The sequence below is a fragment of the Protopterus annectens genome, chromosome 2.part0 (assembly GCF_019279795.1).
Source record: "Protopterus annectens isolate FY-2018-M chromosome 2.part0, PAN1.0, whole genome shotgun sequence".
In the NCBI taxonomy this organism is placed as follows: domain Eukaryota; kingdom Metazoa; phylum Chordata; order Ceratodontiformes; family Protopteridae; genus Protopterus; species Protopterus annectens.
In genome coordinates, this window is record NC_056728.1 from 1775923906 (window position 1) to 1775944895 (window position 20990).

General features: G+C 40.3%; 1 protein-coding gene across 1 annotated transcript in view; it reads left to right on the top strand.

Moving 5' to 3' along the window:
- Positions 1-20990, top strand: part of VWA5B1 (von Willebrand factor A domain containing 5B1) — a 1382556-nt gene that overhangs the window by 1152092 nt on the left and 209474 nt on the right. The window lies entirely within an intron of this gene.

The window sequence follows — 20990 nt, forward strand, 5'->3', positions numbered from 1 at the left end:
CTGTTGCAGAGTGCATCATCACTCAGTCTTCTTCACCTTGAGGTCTTCATGAGTATCACATGACACATCTTCAGTTTTACTCAAATTTTCTAGTATGTGAAAATCAAAAAATGGGGGAACATTTTCTCTGGATATGTTTGCTTTTACTTATTGCTTAATGCCATAACTTATCTGAAATTGTTGTGATCAGCGCCTCACAGCCTAGTAAAATCAGAGACCTTTGAGAACTATAGACAATGATTTAACTTAACCTGCTACTTAACAGAGACCTTGGTTCAAATGCAGTTTATACTATAAGATTACAGATTATGTCTCTGTACCATATGTATGTTTGCAAACATGATTCTGCAAACAGAGTAACATTATACTACATCAGGTCAGTCATGCATACTCAGTTTTCTAAAAATATGTGTATGTTCATTGTAGAGAGATGTAGGAGCCTCTTAGCAGTTTACATGGGTAGTATTTTCAAGCAACAATACTGTCAACGTTCAAGCCTTTCCCCTATTATATTAAATGGTTGATACCTTTAGCTTAAATCAACAATTCTTTTTTTTTCCATTTTTTATAACTGTGTTTTTCTTAATTAATAGTTTAGTATTTTTGTCTAAAAATGTTTTATTCAAAAAAAGAGAGTTCAAGTAGTTGAACTGCAATCTTGAGAATAACAGATGACATTTAAAAATCTTCTCTGCTAATGAAGGCTAATTTGTATTTTGCTTTTTTCAGGCATCATCAATTTTTTACCTCTGTAACGAACTTGTCATTAGTTGGATTCTTCCTTGCATGAAATAATAGAAAAAAATACATCCATTCTTTTTAACACATTAACATCTGACTTGTATTTCACAACAACAACAATTAGTTATAATGGTGCGTTAAGTTCGAAACCCAAGACTTCCCTTTTAAATAAAGTGTGCCTTCTACAGAGTTTTTTTTTATTTTATTTTTAGAAAAGCAAATATGTCACCTAATGTTCCTAATATAAGCAGGGGCAAATAGATGCACCGATTTACATTACATAACCATATTTTGAATATGCATAACTACATATGTGCCAGCCTGTTTATAGTAAGGTTTATGAACATTTGCATCTGATCTACTATAGAACTGCTTGGATTAAAACAGATAGTGCAGCATATGAATCTGTTTACCAGGTGCTGATACAGGTCATAGAGTTTCTGTTCATGCTCTTTAGTTATCATTACTTTTATTAAGTATAACACTGACATGTTTCCCAGAACAGTGCATTAAATGTCATTATTTGCATAAAGCCATTCATAGGCATAACTGTATTAAACTGTGCATACTAATATATGTATATTACTTATTGCACACTTTAAACAGCAGTGGTTTGTTAACTCTCCATGTGGAAAATATATTTTCATTCATTTGGTGATTCATGTTCTGAACTTCATGTGGTGATGGGGGTCAGAATGGTAGCAAGCCAAGCAGGATAGGCAAGAACCACTTAGCCTTAGCAATAGTTTCCAAGTCATTCTGTGGGATCCCTAGATGTAATGAGGCAAGCTAATTGATATGATTACTCTAGTGTGCCCTGGGTCTACCTCAGGGCATCTTTTCAAGGATGGTGACCAGCAGCATCTTTATAAAGTGTCCAAATTGCTTCAATTGACTCCTCTCAATATGGTGGAACAGTAGCTGCACTTTAATATCCTCTCAGACAACAGACCTTCACTCTTTGCAGTGGAGAGTGAGCCACATATCTCTATGATGGAGCCACATTTCTGTTGCTTGTATCCACAATCTTAACTTTTCAGTCACTACTAAAAACTCATTACCATAGATGTGGATGGAGACTTAGAATGATATGTAAACTGAGAAGTTTATCCTGTGATACACTTCTCTCTTAACCATCATGATATGGTACAGTGCCTACAATATCTTCCATTTCTGTCTACCAATTGCCATGAATAACACCTCAAAGTACATGGGTATCAGTTTTCCCCATGCATGCAGAGGGCACTCCGCTTCTTTTTCTGGGATATAACCATAACATTCAGGTTGGAGATGCTAGTTTTTATCCCAACCACTCCACCCTCAGCAGCCAAGAGAGCAGCACAGGGTATGCTAGAGATCACAGTCCTATAAGCCATAGGCAGACAACATGATATATACGCAACAAGGATGCAGGCCTCCCATATCCACACTGGTTCATTTCTAAACCATGTTTGTGACTTGATATCAGGCCTGTGAAAACCATAAACAGTAAGAAAGAAAAGATATTCCCTTCATAGTGTCCCACACCCATCTAGAATATGTGCAACTTAAGGCTGAGAATACAGACATTCTTTTTACTCCTCAATACAGAGACCTAATGGCATACCAGTTTTCATATACCTCATAAGAAATCCATGTTTTTTTTTTTTTTTTGAGGAGCTTAACCCAAACTGTTCAGCACTTGTACCTCTTTAACCTCTTTGGCAGTATGCAGTTGTCATAAATAGCACACACCTTTATGTTATTTTTATTTTGTTTTTCATTTTTTACCCTAAAACATCTGCAAGGAAGTCATGTCATATACATACACATAAACAGATGCAGAGATACGGGCACAAAATCTCTCTCTCACACAAACACACACACACACACATATATATATATATATATATATATATATATATATATATATATATATATATATATGGATTCACTACTGAATCCCAAAATTACACAATCCCAAAGCCCAAAATACTGAGACTACAAGCCCGAAACCCCACATTACCGAAATGTTAAAAGCGCGAAATTCAAAATCGCAAAAGTACCACATACATGCAGCACACACAGACATACACACGGCCTCCCTATAACCAAACAAACCACCCTACACTAAAGATAAGCAGGGGGGCTTTGCCCACTGGAACCCCCCATGTGGGGGACTGTGCCCCCACCCCCCTACTTTAATATTGTAACTCTGAGATCACATAAACATACACACAAGGCAAACTCACACCCACACATTACAGCCCCTCACAGACACACACACACACACACACACCACAGTCACAACACACACTTACACACACTAAAGCCCCTCAAAAACACACTTACATACACATACTTACCTGAACCGCAACACCAAAAGTGCTAACTCAAAATCCTTTAACATCGGGATTTTGAATTTCATGCTTCTGGTCTTTCAGTAATGTGGGGTTTCAGCTACATGGTCTCGAGCTTTTGAAATTTGAGATTTCAAAAATTTGAGATTTAGTAGTGTTCCCATACACACACACACACACACACACACACACGCACATGCACATGCACACATACACACACAAACACACAAAGATGTTCCCACCATTTACAACCCCCTCAAATGTCTAACTGTAATAAAAAATTAAAAATATACATATCTATAATAATATGTTATAGTTCACTACTGGCAGACACAGTAGAAACCATGACAACTCTCTCTGAACACACAACATAGTCCACCAGTTACAGCCACCTAACTCATTACATCCGAGTGAAACCTCCAGGTACAGCTACAGTTAACTTCTAGTGATGCCTCTGGGCATCAAATATTGTTTGTTCATATTTGCAGCAATGATTCCAAAATCATGCAATGTACAATGTTTTAAAAAATTTCATCTTAAAGTATGCACAATAGAAACTCAACTGTATTAATATTTGATATTTGTCTAGTTAAGGTAAATAGATATAAAGTGTTGTTTTTCTGATATTAATTTATATAATTTTTACATTTTTCTAAGTATCTCAACAGCCAAGTAACACAGGCAGAATTTCTTAGCCTCATACGAAAGCTCTCAGCTAGATGAATAAAATGCTGCTGATAGTATGTGTGTAACTTGAGTGGTTGCTGAAATATTGTAAATTGTTTACAAACTATTACAGATGGCCGCAGTGGTACAGCAGTTAGCGTTGTCACCTCACAGCAAGAGGTATTCCAGTTCGATTCTCAGCTAGAGCACCTTCTGCTTGGAGTCTGCATGTCCTCCCCGCGGTCGAGTGAATTTAAAGACATGTAGGTAGGTGTGTGCGTGAATGGGTGTGCCTTCTTTGAAGGTTTGGTGTTGGGCTGGCAACTCGGCTCTGTAAAAATCCACTGCCAATCATTAGCGAACCGGAGTTCCGCTGTGGCGACCCCTAACCGGGAAAAGCCGAAAGTTTACAAACTATTACAAATGTAATAGTTACTGTGTTTACTATGACTTTCAAAATTCAGTTTAAGTCCTAGCAACTAAAGAATACTACCACTACAAAAATAGTATGTGCTGAAGAATTTGTCTTTTGTACTTCTTTCATAATCCTTATGGTTCCAGAGATAAGAACATTTGTTTGAAATGTGAGGACATAATTTTATCGTGTGAAAAGGGTTAGGTTCCACCCATTGGAAGTTACAGTGCAGACTTCTTGAGCTCCTTTGGAGTGAATGAGTTAATTAATGACTGTGTATATTTACACACACACACACACACACACACACACACACACACACACACACACAATGAGCATACTGACTTGTCAGTAGCTGTGAAGTTCTTTGCTCATTTATCTCATGGCAACCAGTATTGGTAACTGCCGCTGCTACATTCACTTCTAAAAATCAAGAAGCAGAAAACAAAACTTTTTATCTGTCATCTTCTTGCACTTTTCCACAACCACAGTTAGAGCATAAAACAAATGGCAGCTGGATAAAAAATAGACACAGAATTTATATTTTGAAAAGTGAAATAGGCATGCTTTTTTTCCTTCTGTGGTCTTCTTGTAAATTAATTTCCTGCTTCAGAATACTGAGTGTACAATCAGCATTTACAAACTCGACCCATTTCTAATTAGTGACAAAGAGTGTTTGTATAAGCCTAATTCAGTTACTTGACATTATAGGAAACTTTACGTAGGTACAACTTGTATGAACTCCGTAGGGTTTTTCTATGCTTCATTAACACTTTCAGAATTTTTAATGTGATAAAAAGTGTTACAATGAAGGTGTCTGATGAAGCCTGCATGTGAACAAGATTAAAGCACTCAATAAATTGTTTGGAAAGGTTCAATGTGTTTATGGGCAGTCTTTCTGATTTGTCATTATTCTAAGTCAAAGTAAGAATCTCATATAGTTATTTATGTATAGGAAGATACTTTTCCTGATCAGTGTCAATATGTTCAAATGGCAAACATCTTAACCTCTCAGTGCAAAAATTCTGGACAAAGCCAAACATAATGAGAAGAGAAAGAGCCATTGAAGAGGGGGCAATTTTTAACTCTTGTTGTTATGAACTTAGAACATTGACAAAATAATATGTTTTGTGTTACCATGCATTTTTCTGAAGGGTATGAAGTCTGAAATTCAAATGTATGTCATTATTTAGTTACTTTAATATTTAATGATTTGCCAGAAAATCACAAATTTTATGAAGAACAGAGCAAAAAATATGAGGCAAAAATCCAGACATTCTGTGAAAATCTTGACAGTTGAGAGGTATATACACAACATATGATGCAAGGCATCAGTTTCTTCAATCTCAGATGACAGTTTATGCTAGTCTGATACAGAAAGCTCAGCTCAGTCAGGGATTTCACAACTATGTGAGAAGGAGGAAAAGTCTAACAAAATGGAAGCGATCTGGTGTACTTACTGAAAAAGTTAGTATATTGTGTTAATCAGTAAAAGAGTGGACAAGAGTGCTACAGGAAGCAATCTTTTGTAGTTTGTTGGGAGATGCTAGGTATGTAGTAGTTTTATTGTCAGGGAGGAAAATGGCCTGTGTTCATATTTATAACAACAATAAATCTCTTACCTTACCCCTTACCACATTCAACTCCTACACACATTTATAAACATCACTAATAAACCATAGGCCATCCCTCCCCATAACCACTCCACTAATAAAATACATCCCTGAAACTGAAACACATCGTAGCTATAGATATCATTGTCTACTAGTTTCCTACCTCAAAACTCTTTCCAGCATAGCAGCTCAATTACTAAGAGGAGGTGACATCCACCCCAACCCAGGCCCAGTATCTACCCCCCATAAACACAGATAACATCCACCTCCCAATTAACCACAAGCCCTCTGACCTATTACTACTAAATCTGAACATCAGTAGTATCATGAACAAAATAGATGAACTGCACTCGTATCTCTATATATAACCCTGACATAATGCTTATAACTGAGACATGGCTTAAACCTCCTATCAAAGACAACTCCATAACCCCACCAGGTTATAATATTCTAAGGGTAGACAGATCAAAGAAAAGAGGTGGAGGTGTTTCCCTATTGTACAAATCTAACTTAAAGATTCAACTCTTACAAAAAATCTTACAAAGTTCAATAATATTGAGACTTTACTCACCACAGTCCACCTAAACCAACACAAACGTCTAAACTTGCTGGGTATATATATATCCCACAGGTGACAATATAAACACCCTAGAATCAATACTCCAATGGGCTTCCCACTCCCTCCCTCACGTAACCTTAGTGTTAGATGATGTTAACATCAGCTGGAGCTCCACCCACTCCCCAACACCTACTAACCACATTAATCTATATAACTTTACCCAACTCATCCAAACTCCCACCTGTATAGATAAAGCCACCAAAAGGGAATCCATATTAGATTGGATACTCACTAACCAACCCAACGCTGCCCACCAAAGTGGTACACTATCTAATTCTCTCAGTGACCATAACCCAACCTTTCTACTATGACATAAACTTAAATGTAACAACACACCCTTTCTTCTACAAACCTGTTCCTACAAAGACTTCCCCTTAGACCTATTCACAGACACATTAAAATCCTGCAACTGGGCTCCAACCAAAACTCTATCCCTGGACAATGCAGTTGAGTACTTTAATTCCACCTTCCTTACAATCCTAAATTATCTAGCCCCTATAAAAATGATTAGAACACATAGTAATCCTGCCCCCTGGTTACTTAAAACCACAAAGGCCTTATTAAAACAAAGGGACAAAGCATGGAAATCCTGGAAACAACTTAAAACATCCACAACTAGACAAACCTACCTAGAACTTAGAAATAAGGCAAAAAAACAGGTTAGGCTAGACAAACAAAATCACTACTTAACCCTACAAAATAAATATAGTAACAACCCACAGAAATTCTGAGCTGCAGTGAATGGTATTCTCCAACCTGGAAAAAGCACCACACCACCACCAAACATAGAAGGTACCAACCTTGACATAGCGCCCACCTTTAATAACTATTTTACCTCCACCATACTAAAACTAATAAATGATACTAACCCCACTATCCCCCTTCCAACCATCAAAACCAAACTAAATTCCACCCCCTTCTGATTCAAACCAGTATCTACATCAATGATCAAAAACTCCTTGCCAAACTCGAACCACCCACCCTTGCTGTCGACAATCTCCCAGCCAAATTCCTCCAGCTTGCATCTAGGGCCATATCCTACCCAATCTCAATACTAATAAATAGATCCATCAACAAACACTATGTTCCATCATTATGGAAAACCTCATACATCATCCCCCTACACAAGGGCGGTGCCTCCACTGATCTATCCAACTACCACCCCATTGCAATCCTTTCACCCCTATCAAAAATCCTAGAAAGATGCATGGATCACCAACTCCTGTCTCATCTGCTCTCCCAAAACCTACTCTCACAAACTCAACACAGATTTCAATCTGGCCATAGCACCATCACTGCCCTCATTAACTTTACCAGTACTATAAACACATACAGAAACCAAGGGCAATTTGTCTCTGCCATCTTCCTAGATCTAGCAAAAGCTTTTGATACAGTTTCACACAATAAACTACTATCCTCCCTCTCCAGACTTAACCTTGATAATGCTAAATTACAATGGTTCCATAGCTACCTAGGCAATAGCTCTCAAGCTGTCAAATGGCACAACTCCCTATCCTCCTCATTCCCAGTCAAATGTGGCGTACCTCAAGGATCCATACTTGTTCCCCTTCTATACAATGTCTTTACAAACCAACTCCACTTAGCAACCACAAAGTCCGACCTTATCCAATATGCAGGTGACACTACCCTGATCTGCTCTGCACCCATTTTTCAGCTGCTACAAACTCGAGCTCAAGAATCATTCTCAGAAATTGAAAACTGGCTAAATAATTCACAGCTAATACTGAACCCCCAAAAAACACAACTAATGCTATTCAACCCAACAAAGAACTTTGACCACACCCTCTCCATTCTTTCAGCCAATAAGACCCTCAAAACTCCTATTTCCGTGGCCAAACTACTAGGACTTGCAATTGACCACCAACATAAATGCAATAAAAACATGTCCCTAACCATCTCCAAAGTCCACAAAAAGCTTCTATCGTAGCAAGAAATTCCTAACCCCTGATTCCAGAACTGCCATAGCCAGAACTCATCTCCTAACAACCCTACTCTGTGCATCCCCAGTATTAATAAATTTAAATAAAACTGACCATAACTAACTCTCAACATGTTACAGCAAAATAGCTAGGTTTGCAACTAGTGCTAAATCACTCTCTCACCACTGCCAATCCCTATATAAACTAAACTGGTTAGAATTCCCTAACCTACTTCAATACCATCAACCCAATTTAGCCCATCAAATACTGTACCATCTTGATAATACCCCTGCCCTAACAGGCCTACTAAACTTTCATAGTACCGACAGGGAACTTCAATCCAGTAACAAAGCCCTAGCAGAAGTTATTCCATGTAAAAATAGCTCAGGGGAATCTCTCTTCACTTATTCAGTTCAGAAATGTGGAACACACTACCCCCACACCTTAGACTACAAAACCACTCTGCCACATTCAAAAAGCTCCTTAAATCACAACTTTATGAAAACCAACTATGTAACTACAATGACACTCCCTGAACCCACCTCTACTACACTATTATCAATAGTCACCCCCTATAGAACATGTTTGCACAGTCTTGTACTCTACCCTGCACATTGAACGCAATATAATTATGTATCATACTTTTTTCTTCTATGACGTTGATTATATATACTATACTTAGGCTCTCCTATATATCTTGTAACCATTTTTTTCTTCTAAATAACATGTTAAACTTTTTAAACTTTGGTTAAACATTGTTAAACTTTAACTAATTTCACCAAATTACTGTGTAACCTTGTGGAGTTTTTCTCCCCAGGACTCCACTGAAAAAGAACACCTGGTGTTCAGTCAGACAATTCTGGTAAACAAATGTTCATAAATAAATAAATACAATTTATAAGATTGCTGTACTTTGAGACATTACTCTGTCTACCCTTTTTATAACAGGAGTTGGATAGGAAAACCTAATATTGTTTTATGATAAATTATTTAACTAAATCATGCATCTTTATTTCTCCACTTACATTTATAAACATAAGAGCAATAATCAGGAAGTGACTATAGGGATCATAAGATGCCTGGCCATATATATTTTTACACAGACACACTTAACGGTTCTTGCCACCCTTTGCAAGCACTTGTGCTCACCTCCTAAATTGTGTGGGGTAATACATGATAACCCTGGTATAAATTTGTATCTCTCCATCCAGTCATTAAGGCTAGTCTTAAAGGTACTCAAAGTAGTAAAGGTACTCAAAGTAGTAATTTCCTTAATCTGTATTGGTGCCTTATTCAACGGGCTTGGAATACATCGAGTTAAGAAGCAATCCCTCCAGCAAATCTTGATTTTTTATTTGTATAGATTTAGGTCCCCAGTATGGTTGTTTGTAGAGCCACTTATTTTGTGAACAATTAAGAGGTCAAATAGGATCAGGTCTTTAATGGTACAAAATGCAAGATACAGATCACCTCTGAGCAGCAAGTGGGCTACTGAGTAAAAGGAGATAATCTATCGGAATAATTGAAGGATTTAAGGCCTTATTATTATTATTATTTTTTTTTTGGGTTAAATGTGATTGAGACCATTTGAGTTGAGAGATATGCTTGGATTTGTACTAGGACTTGCAATCGACCAAATAATATATGAAGGTGAGAAATAACTGAGTATTCTGATGCCAAAATAGACAGAGTAACAATGAGTAGGGAGAAATAATGTGCTGGAACAAACATTAAGGGCATGGAGAAAGAGTTGATTGTATATCACAGTGTAACTAAGAGAAAACTAAAGTAGATTTCTATATCAAGTAGTTGCGTATACCACCTCAAAGCAAGAGGCTCACTGGCTCAGTTCTCGGTTAGGATGTCTTTTATCCTTTCTGTGTTCACATGGAGTTTCTCTGCATACTTCAGTTTTCTCCCACATTCTGAACACATGCCATATGATGGACTGTGGACTCTAAACTGCCTGTAGCTGTGAGTGAGTCTGTGGTTGATATGGAGGGAAGATCTGGCAACCTACTTCTGTTTACCCCTTTGCCTTGAAAACTCTGGGGGTAGCAGTGGATATCCAGTCACTCTAGGAATCATATGAGACTAGTAAGAAAGTGAGTGAGTGAGATACATGTGAGAAATATGCAAAAATAAGTTATATACAAAAGAAGATGTAAATTTAAGGATTACTTAGATCAGAATATACAATAATGAAAAGTTATTTCCTAAATGGTTTAATATTTATTTTGAAACACTGTGCACCTAAAGAAAAAGAAACAAAAAAAAGGAAGGAGGAAGTGTAATGACTGCAGCAGATTTGGCAAGGTGGATTATTTGGCGTAGAAAGGATAATAAGTGAAGAGTAATAATACACCTATAGTGCATGGATCGTCATAATTATGCTCCAAAAATCAGAAAAAAATTAATCTGTTACAACCTTCTGTAGCACGAGACCCAACTGTAATAGCAATTTCAAAGGTGTGTAAGAAATGTTACACTATACACCCTTGAAGTGCTGTTACAGTTGGGTATAAGGAAAGGGATGTTCCTTCACTCTCAGCGATCCCTGAATATTTTTCCACCCATGTCCATGTGAGTTACAGACATTAGTCTGTAAGTAACTTATTTAGCTTAGGGTAGTATTTAAAAACTTCCCTGATTTTTGTTCCTAACTTGCTGTTTATGCTTGCTAAGTACTTTACTGACTTTCAAATCCAGTAAAACTCTTTGGCTTTTTTTTTTTATGACAGCTAGTACATGGAGTAGACAAAACTCCATGCACTGTGAAAAGTTATGATCGTGTCTCACTGATCATAACCCAGTAATATGACATTGTTCAATCTCGCCGTTTGTTCTTACACATGGGTTCGGAGCTGATCCTCAGCTCCGAGTCGGCCACATCACAAGCTCTGCATCTAAGAGAAGCTCGAGACTCAGTGTTTATCCCATGATCCTCCCTGCTATCCCTCAGATCTAGTTTGCCGCTGCAGCTGATCGCATCGAGAGAGCTCGGGCCAGTAAAAACTTTCTATTTTTTCACTAAATTAGTTTCTTACAATTTTTTTGCTATATATATATATATATATATATATATATATATATATATAGACAGGTTTAGTGTGTGTGTGCATGTTTAAACAGGTTTTGATTTAGAGGCTGTATATAAATAATCTTAGGGCTTAGCCCTAAAATTTCTGTCAGGGCTCTGGCAGTTAGTTTTAGTAGAACCCAGTATTATATGTTCTCAGCATGGATGCCAAGATTCACCTGTTGAGCTTTGTTGTCCAGGAGAATTTCTTGGTATCCATGTTTCAAACGCATAATAACGTGTTTACAATCAGAAGCCTTAACATAACCCTGTGTTTCAGTTACACACTCTGCACTGGGGCATTGGCATTTAGCTTGACTAAACAGGTGCTGTTTGAGTTTGGGATCTAACTTCTATGCAACAGCAATACAGTGTTCAGCTACAAAATGCACTTAATATTGACCTACTGCCCCTACTAAATTCAGCACATTGCAATCATGAAAATGATGATATTGATTCAGTTACTTCAGTCTGTGGTATTTAGGTGTAGCATACAACTATTTAAAAAAGACATTTTCTGTTGGAATATTTTTATTTATTTATTTACTATCTCTGATGTAATATGAACTGAGGACATTAAATACACTCTAACACCATTTGATCTCAGCAGATTTCATTATATCTCAGTCTTGATTTATGGTACAAATAAGAGATGAAGCAAAATGACAAAAATATCACCTTTTATAAGAAAAGAATATTTTTGGTTTTCATTTCATGGTAACTTACAAATTATATGAATTAGGCATCTACTAAGTTTGTCATCATGAAAAAATGCTTGATATATATGTTTCTTGGGAATCAAATGTCAAAAAAGAGCAAACATATGCCTATATAAGATTAGTGGTGGTACCTGTCAATAAAAGACCCTGTCTCTTTAATGATATGAAATATTCCAGCAAATTTCTTTGGATAATATGCCATGAACCTTGACTAAAGAATGCACTTTGATAGTGATCCCAGGTGTACAGATACTTATACAACTTCTTCATGTAATGTATAATTCCAGTGAACAAAAAAAGTTCATGTTTTAGGATAATTAAATAGGTTTTGTACTTTGGGAGCAATGGCAACTTAATTAGTAGCCATTTTGTGTCAGTGCTATAATATGCATATTTAAAAAAGTTCAGTACAACACTCACAATAGAAAAATGTGTCCATAATGGTGAGGAAATCCTTCTTTGTGCCTCAGCTTATAAGTAAGTGCATGTAATCCAGATATTAGGATGTCATAGTACCACTATACTCTGCCCTTATCAGACCAGTAATCGAGTACAATGCACCCTTTGTCATGTACCTTGCCAGGTACCTGCAACAGTTATTGCATCCTCAGAGGTTTCTCACCAAAAAATACAGGGTATAACCAACATGTCATATGCAGACCGATTAAAAGCCCTATCACTGTACTCAGCTTCCTACTGATTACTGAGGTGTGATTTGTGCCTGACCTACAAGGGAATCCCTGACCCAGCCCTGATGGAAATGTTGCATAGTCACAAAACTAACTGCATGAAGGTTAACCACTCTAAAGATCTAAACCTGATCTTTGACATGAAAAGATCATGCTGGAAAGACAGATATGTGTCCCAGATATTGCTCCTCCACTTGAATAGGCTTTCTGTTCATGTGAAGCAGAGCCCTTCCCTGACCATCTCCAAGTGCAGTCTGGACCAATGGGTGGGAAATCACAGATTGTCTCCTGGGGTGGTGCCCTTGTACCTTATAGATAGAGGCAGTCTGTAAAAATTGTCAAAACTCTGCTCATTGACCCGTGTTATATTTCCCCTGATGCTAGAAAATTGGATAAATTCTGGTTGCATATGTGTGTGTGTGTGTGTGTGTGTGTGTGTGTGTGTGTGTGTGTGTGTGTGTGTGTGTGTGTGTGTGTGTGTGTGTGTTAATATGATCAAGAGTGCCTGTTCTAAGCAAAACTTCAGTAGACTGACAGCCTAAAAGTTAACAGAAAAGGTTGACAAAAAAGGTCGACAACCCATTGCACGTGCTCCAAAACGTAACCTTGTTGCATGTAAATTAAAAACAATGCTTTTTGCAGGAGGGCAAGTGCCCCTGCACCCCCTATACCCCTAAGTAATTGAAAATGCCAACTCTGAGATCACACTGTACTTTATAAAAGACATATTCCCCAACCTTAGTATTATGCTTAGCTCACAAAAACTGTTGAACAACATTCTTGTCAACCAAATGAAATAGCATTAGACTAATTTTATGGTTAGTATATATGCATGTAGATAGATAAAACACAAACATACCGGTGTCAGTGGCTCAACAGGCAGTATGCTCACTTTTGGTGCTGGAGGATTAGAATATTGTGACTTGTATTCCCACACCAGGTACGTGGATTAATTTTGCAATGCAGACAGCATAATGCATCACAGGGGCAGTGATACATTCCTGCACAAGCCAAACTTCAAATGATACATTAAACTGAGGTACCATCTACATGAGTTAATGGTTGCTGATGCAGATACAGATTCTATCCCGGGGTGGTGCCCATATCCCTTATGGCTAGAGGCAGTCTGTAAACATTGACAAAACCCTGCTCATTGTCCATGAGTTAATGGTTGCTGATGCAGATACAGATTCTATCCCGGGGTGATGCCCATATCCCTTATGGCTAGAGGCAGTCTGTAAACATTGACAAAACCCTGCTCATTGACCATGAGTTAATGGTTGCTGATGCAGATACAGATTCTATCCCGGGGTGGTGCCCATATCCCTTATGGCTAGAGGCAGTCTGTAAACATTGACAAAACCCTGCTCATTGACCATGAGTTAATGGTTGCTGATGCAGATACAGATTCTATCCCGGGGTGGTGCCCATATCCCTTATGGCTAGAGGAAGTCTGTAAACATTGACAAAACCCTGCTCATTGACCATGAGTTAATGGTTGCTGACGCAGATACAGATTCTATCCCGGGGTGCCCATATCCCTTATGGCTAGAGGCAGTCTGTAAACATTGACAAAACCCTGCTCATTGACCATGAGTTAATGGTTGCTGATGCAGATACAGATTCTATCCTGGGGTGGTGCCCATATCCCTTATGGCTAGAGGCAGTCTGTAAACATTGACAAAACCCTGCTCATTGACCATGAGTTAATGGTTGCTGATGCAGATACAGATTCTATCGAGGTGGTGCCCATATCCCTTATGGCTAGAGGCAGTCTGTAAACATTGACAAAACCCTGCTCATTGACCATGAGTTAATGGTTGCTGATGCAGATACAGATTCTATCCCGGGGTGGTGCCCATATCCCTTATGGCTAGAGGCAGTCTGTAAACATTGACAAAACCCTGCTCATTGACCATGAGTTAATGGTTGCTGATGCAGATACAGATTCTATCCCGGGGTGGTGCCCATATCCCTTATGGCTAAAGGCAGTCTGTAAACATTGACAAAACCCTGCTCATTGACCATGAGTTAATGGTTGCTGATGCAGATACAGATTCTATCCCGGGGTGGTGCCCATATCCCTTATGGCTAAAGGCAGTCTGTAAACATTGACAAAACCCTGCTCATTGACCATGAGTTAATGGTTGCTGATGCAGATACAGATTCTATCCCGGGGTTGTGCCCATATCCCTTATGGCTAGAGGCAGTCTGTAAACATTGACAAAACCCTGCTTATTGACCATGAGTTAATGGTTGCTGATGCAGATACAGATTCTATCCCGGGGTGGTGCCCATATCCCTTATGGCTGGAGGCAGTCTGTAAACATTGACAAAACCCTGCTCATTGACCATGAGTTAATGGTTGCTGATGCAGATACAGATTCTATCCCGGGTGGTGCCCATATCCCTTATGGCTAGAGGCAGTCTGTAAACATTGACAAAACCCTGCTCATTGACCATGAGTTAATGGTTGCTGATGCAGATACAGATTCTATCGGGGTGGTGCCCATATCCCTTATGGCCAGAGGCAGTCTGTAAACATTGACAAAACCCTGCTCATTGACCATGAGTTAATGGTTGCTGATGCAGATACAGATTCTATCCCGGTGGTGCCCATATCCCTTATGGCTAGAGGCAGTCTGTAAACATTGACAAAACCCTGCTCATTGACCATGAGTTAATGGTTGCTGATGCAGATACAGATTCTATCCGGGTGGTGCCCATATCCCTTATGCCTAGAGGCAGTCTGTAAACATTGACAAAACCCTGCTCATTGACCATGAGTTAATGGTTGCTGATGCAGATACAGATTCTATCCCGGGGTGCCCATATCCCTTATGGCTAGAGGCAGTCTGTAAACATTGACAAAACCCTGCTCATTGACCATGAGTTAATGGTTGCTGATGCAGATACAGATTCTATCCGGGGTGGTGCACATATCCCTTATGGCTAGAGGCAGTCTGTAAACATTGACAAAACCCTGCTCATTGACCATGAGTTAATGGTTGCTGATGCAGATACAGATTCTATCGGGTGGTGCCCATATTCCTTATGGCTAGAGGCAGTCTGTAAACATTGACAAAACCCTGCTCATTGACCATGAGTTAATGGTTGCTGATGCAGATATAGATTCTATCCCGGTGGTGCCCATATCCCTTATGGCTAGAGGCAGTCTGTAAACATTGACAAAACCCTGCTCATTGACCATGAGTTAATGGTTGCTGATGCAGATACAGATTCTATCGGGTGGTGCCCATATCCCTTATGGCTAGAGGCAGTCTGTAAACATTGACAAAACCCTGCTCATTGACCATGAGTTAATGGTTGCTGATGCAGATACAGATTCTATCGGGGTGGTGCCCATATCCCTTATGGCTAGAGGCAGTCTGTAAACATTGACAAAACCCTGCTCACTGACAATGAGTTAATGGTTGCTGATGCAGATACAGATTCTATCGGGTGGTGCCCATATCCCTTATGGCTAGAGGCAGTCTGTAAACATTGACAAAACCCTGCTCATTGACCATGAGTTAATGGTTGCTGATGCAGATACAGATTCTATCCGGGGTGGTGCCCATATCCCTTATGGCTAGAGGCAGTCTGTAAACATTGACAAAACCCTGCTCATTGACCATGAGTTAATGGTTGCTGATGCAGATACAGATTCTATCGGGGTGGTGCCCATATCCCTTATGGCTAGAGGCAGTCTGTAAACATTGACAAAACCCTGCTCATTGACCATGAGTTAATGGTTGCTGATGCAGATACAGATTCTATCGGGGTGGTGCCCATATCCCTTATGGCTAGAGGCAGTCTGTAAACATTGACAAAACCCTGCTCATTGACCATGAGTTAATGGTTGCTGATGCAGATACAGATTCTATCCCGGGGTGGTGCCCATATCCCTTATGGCTAGAGGCAGTCTGTAAACATTGACAAAACCCTGCTCATTGACCATGAGTTAATGGTTGCTGATGCAGATACAGATTCTATCCCGGGGTGGTGCCCATATCCCTTATGGCTAGAGGCAGTCTGTAAACATTGACAAAACCCTGCTCATTGACCATGAGTTAATGGTTGCTGATGCAGATACAGATTCTATCCCGGGGTGGTGCCCATATCCCTTATGGCTAGAGGCAGTCTGTAAACATTGACAAAACCCTGCTCATTGACCATGAGTTAATGGTTGCTGATGCAGATACAGATTCTATCCCGGGGTGGTGCCCATATCCCTTATGGCTAGAGGCAGTCTGTAAACATTGACAAAACCCTGCTCATTGACCATGAGTTAATGGTTGCTGATGCAGATACAGATTCTATCCCGGGGTGGTGCCCATATCCCTTATGGCTAGAGGCAGTCTGTAAACATTGACAAAACCCTGCTCATTGACCATGAGTTAATGGTTGCTGATGCAGATACAGATTCTATCCCGGGGTGGTGCCCATATCCCTTATGGCTAGAGGCAGTCTGTAAACATTGACAAAACCCTGCTCATTGACCATGAGTTAATGGTTGCTGATGCAGATACAGATTCTATCCCGGGGTGGTGCCCATATCCCTTATGGCTAGAGGCAGTCTGTAAACATTGACAAAACCCTGCTCATTGACCATGAGTTAATGGTTGCTGATGCAGATACAGATTCTATCCCGGGGTGGTGCCCATATCCCTTATGGCTAGAGGCAGTCTGTAAACATTGACAAAACCCTGCTCATTGACCATGAGTTAATGGTTGCTGATGCAGATACAGATTCTATCCGGGTGGTGCCCATATCCCTTATGGCTAGAGGCAGTCTGTAAACATTGACAAAACCCTGCTCATTGACCATGAGTTAATGGTTGCTGATGCAGATACAGATTCTATCCTGGGTGGTGCCCATATCCCTTATGGCTAGAGGCAGTCTGTAAACATTGACAAAACCCTGCTCATTGACCATGAGTTAATGGTTGCTGATGCAGATACAGATTCTATCCCGGGGTGGTGCCCATATCCCTTATGGCTAGAGGCAGTCTGTAAACATTGACAAAACCCTGCTCATTGACCATGAGTTAATGGTTGCTGATGCAGATACAGATTCTATCCCGCACTGGTGCCCATATCCCTTATGGCTAGAGGCAGTCTGTAAACATTGACAAAACCCTGCTCATTGACCATGAGTTAATGGTTGCTGATGCAGATACAGATTCTATCCCGGGTAGGTGCCCATATCCGTTATGGCTAGAGGCAGTCTGTAAACATTGACAAAACCCTGCTCATTGACCATGAGTTAATGGTTGCTGATGCAGATACAGATTCTATCCCGGGGTGGTGCCCATATCCCTTATGGCTAGAGGCAGTCTGTAAACATTGACAAAACCCTGCTCATTGACCATGAGTTAATGGTTGCTGATGCAGATACAGATTCTATCCCGGGGTGGTGCCCATATCCCTTATGGCTAGAGGCAGTCTGTAAACATTGACAAAACCCTGCTCATTGACCATGAGTTAATGGTTGCTGATGCAGATACAGATTCTATCCGGGTGGTGCCCATATCCCTTATGGCTAGAGGCAGTCTGTAAACATTGACAAAACCCTGCTCATTGACCATGAGTTAATGGTTGCTGATGCAGATACAGATTCTATCCGGGGTGGTGCCCATATCCCTTATGGCTAGAGGCAGTCTGTAAACATTGACAAAACCCTGCTCATTGACCATGAGTTAATGGTTGCTGATGCAGATACAGATTCTATCCGGTGGTGCCCATATTCCTTATGGCTAGAGGCAGTCTGTAAACATTGACAAAACCCTGCTCATTGACCATGAGTTAATGGTTGCAGATGCAGATACAGATTCTATCCCGGGTGGTGCCCATATCCCTTATGGCTAGAGGCAGTCTGTAAACATTGACAAAACCCTGCTCATTGACCATGAGTTAATGGTTGCTGATGCAGATACAGATTCTATCGGGGTGGTGCCGATATCCCTTATGGCTAGAGGCAGTCTGTAAACATTGACAAAACCCTGCTCATTGACCATGAGTTAATGGTTGCTGATGCAGATACAGATTCTATCCCGGTGGTGCCCATATCCCTTATGGCTAGAGGCAGTCTGTAAACATTGACAAAACCCTGCTCATTGACCATGAGTTAATGGTTGCTGATGCAGATACAGATTCTATCCCGGGTAGGTGCCCATATCCCTTATGGCTAGAGGCAGTCTGTAAACATTGACAAAACCCTGCTCATTGACCATGAGTTAATGGTTGCTGATGCAGATACAGATTCTATCCCGGGGTGGTGCCCATATCCCTTATGGCTAGAGGCAGTCTGTAAACATTGACAAAACCCTGCTCATTGACCATGAGTTAATGGTTGCTGATGCAGATACAGATTCTATCCGGGTGGTGCCCATATCCCTTATGGCTAGAGGCAGTCTGTAAACATTGACAAAACCCTGCTCATTGACCATGAGTTAATGGTTGCTGATGCAGATACAGATTCTATCGGGTGGTGCCCATATCCCTTATGGCTAGAGGCAGTCTGTAAACATTGACAAAACCCTGCTCATTGACCATGAGTTAATGGTTGCTGATGCAGATACAGATTCTATCCCGGGGTAGTGCCCATATCCCTTATGGCTAGAGGCAGTCTGTAAACATTGTCAAAACCCTGCTCATTGACCATGAGTTAATGGTTGCTGATGCAGATACAGATTCTATCCTGGGGTGGTGCCCATATCCCTTATGGCTAGAGGCAGTCTGTAAACATTGACAAACCCTGCTCATTGACCATGAGTTAATGGTTGCTGATGCAGATACAGATTCTATCCCGGGGTGGTGCCCATATCCCTTATGGCTAGAGGCAGTCTGTAAACATTGACAAAACCCTGCTCATTGACCATGAGTTATTGGTTGCTGATGCAGATACAGATTCTATCCCGTGGTGGTGCCCAATGCCCTTATGGCTAGAGGCGGTCGGTAAACATTGACAAAACCCTGCTCATTGACTATGAGTTAATGGTTGCTGATGCAGATACAGATTCTATCCCGGGGTGGTGCCCATATCCCTTATGGCTAGAGGCAGTCTGTAAACATTGACAAAACCCTGCTCATTGACCATGAGTTAATGGTTGCTGATGCAGATACAGATTCTGTTCCGGGGTGGTGCCCATTTCCCTTATGGCTAGAGGCAGTTTGTAAACATTGACAAAACCCTGCTCATTGACCATGAGTTAATGGTTGCTGATGCAGATACAGATTCTATCGGTGGTGCCCATATCCCTTATGGCTAGAGGCAGTCTGTAAACATTGACAAAACCCTGCTCATTGACCATGAGTTAATGGTTGCTGATGCAGATACAGATTCTATCCCGGGGTGGTGCCCATATCCCTTATGGCTAGAGGCAGTCTGTAAACATTGACAAAACCCTGCTCATTGACCATGAGTTAATGGTTGCTGATGCAGATACAGATTCTATCCGGTGGTGCCCATATCCCTTATGGCTAGAGGCAGTCTGTAAACATTGACAAAACCCTGCTCATTGACCATGAGTTAATGGTTGCTGATGCAGATACAGATTCTATCCCGGGGTGGTGCCCATATCCCTTATGGCTAGAGGCAGTCTGTAAACATTGACAAAACCCTGCTCATTGACCATGAGTTAATGGTTGCTGATGCAGATACAGATTCTATCCCGGGTGGTGCCCATATCCCTTATGGCTAGAGGCAGTCTGTAAACATTGACAAAACCCTGCTCATTGACCATGAGATAATGGTTGCTGATGCAGATACAGATTCTATCCCGGGATGGTGCCCAGATCCCTTATGGCTAGAGGCAGTTTGTAAACATTGACAAAACCCTGCTCATTGACCATGAGTTAATGGTTGCTGATGCAGATACAGATTCTATCGGGTGGTGCCCATATCCCTTATGGCTAGAGGCAGTCTGTAAACATTGACAAAACCCTGCTCATTGACCATGAGTTAATGGTTGCTGATGCAGATACAGATTCTATCCCGGGGTGGTGCCCATATCCCTTATGGCTAGAGGCAGTCTGTAAACATTGACAAAACCCTGCTCATTGACCATGAGTTAATGGTTGCTGATGCAGATACAGATTCTATCCCGGGGTGGTGCCCATATCCCTTATGGCTAGAGGCAGTCTGTAAACATTGACAAAACCCTGC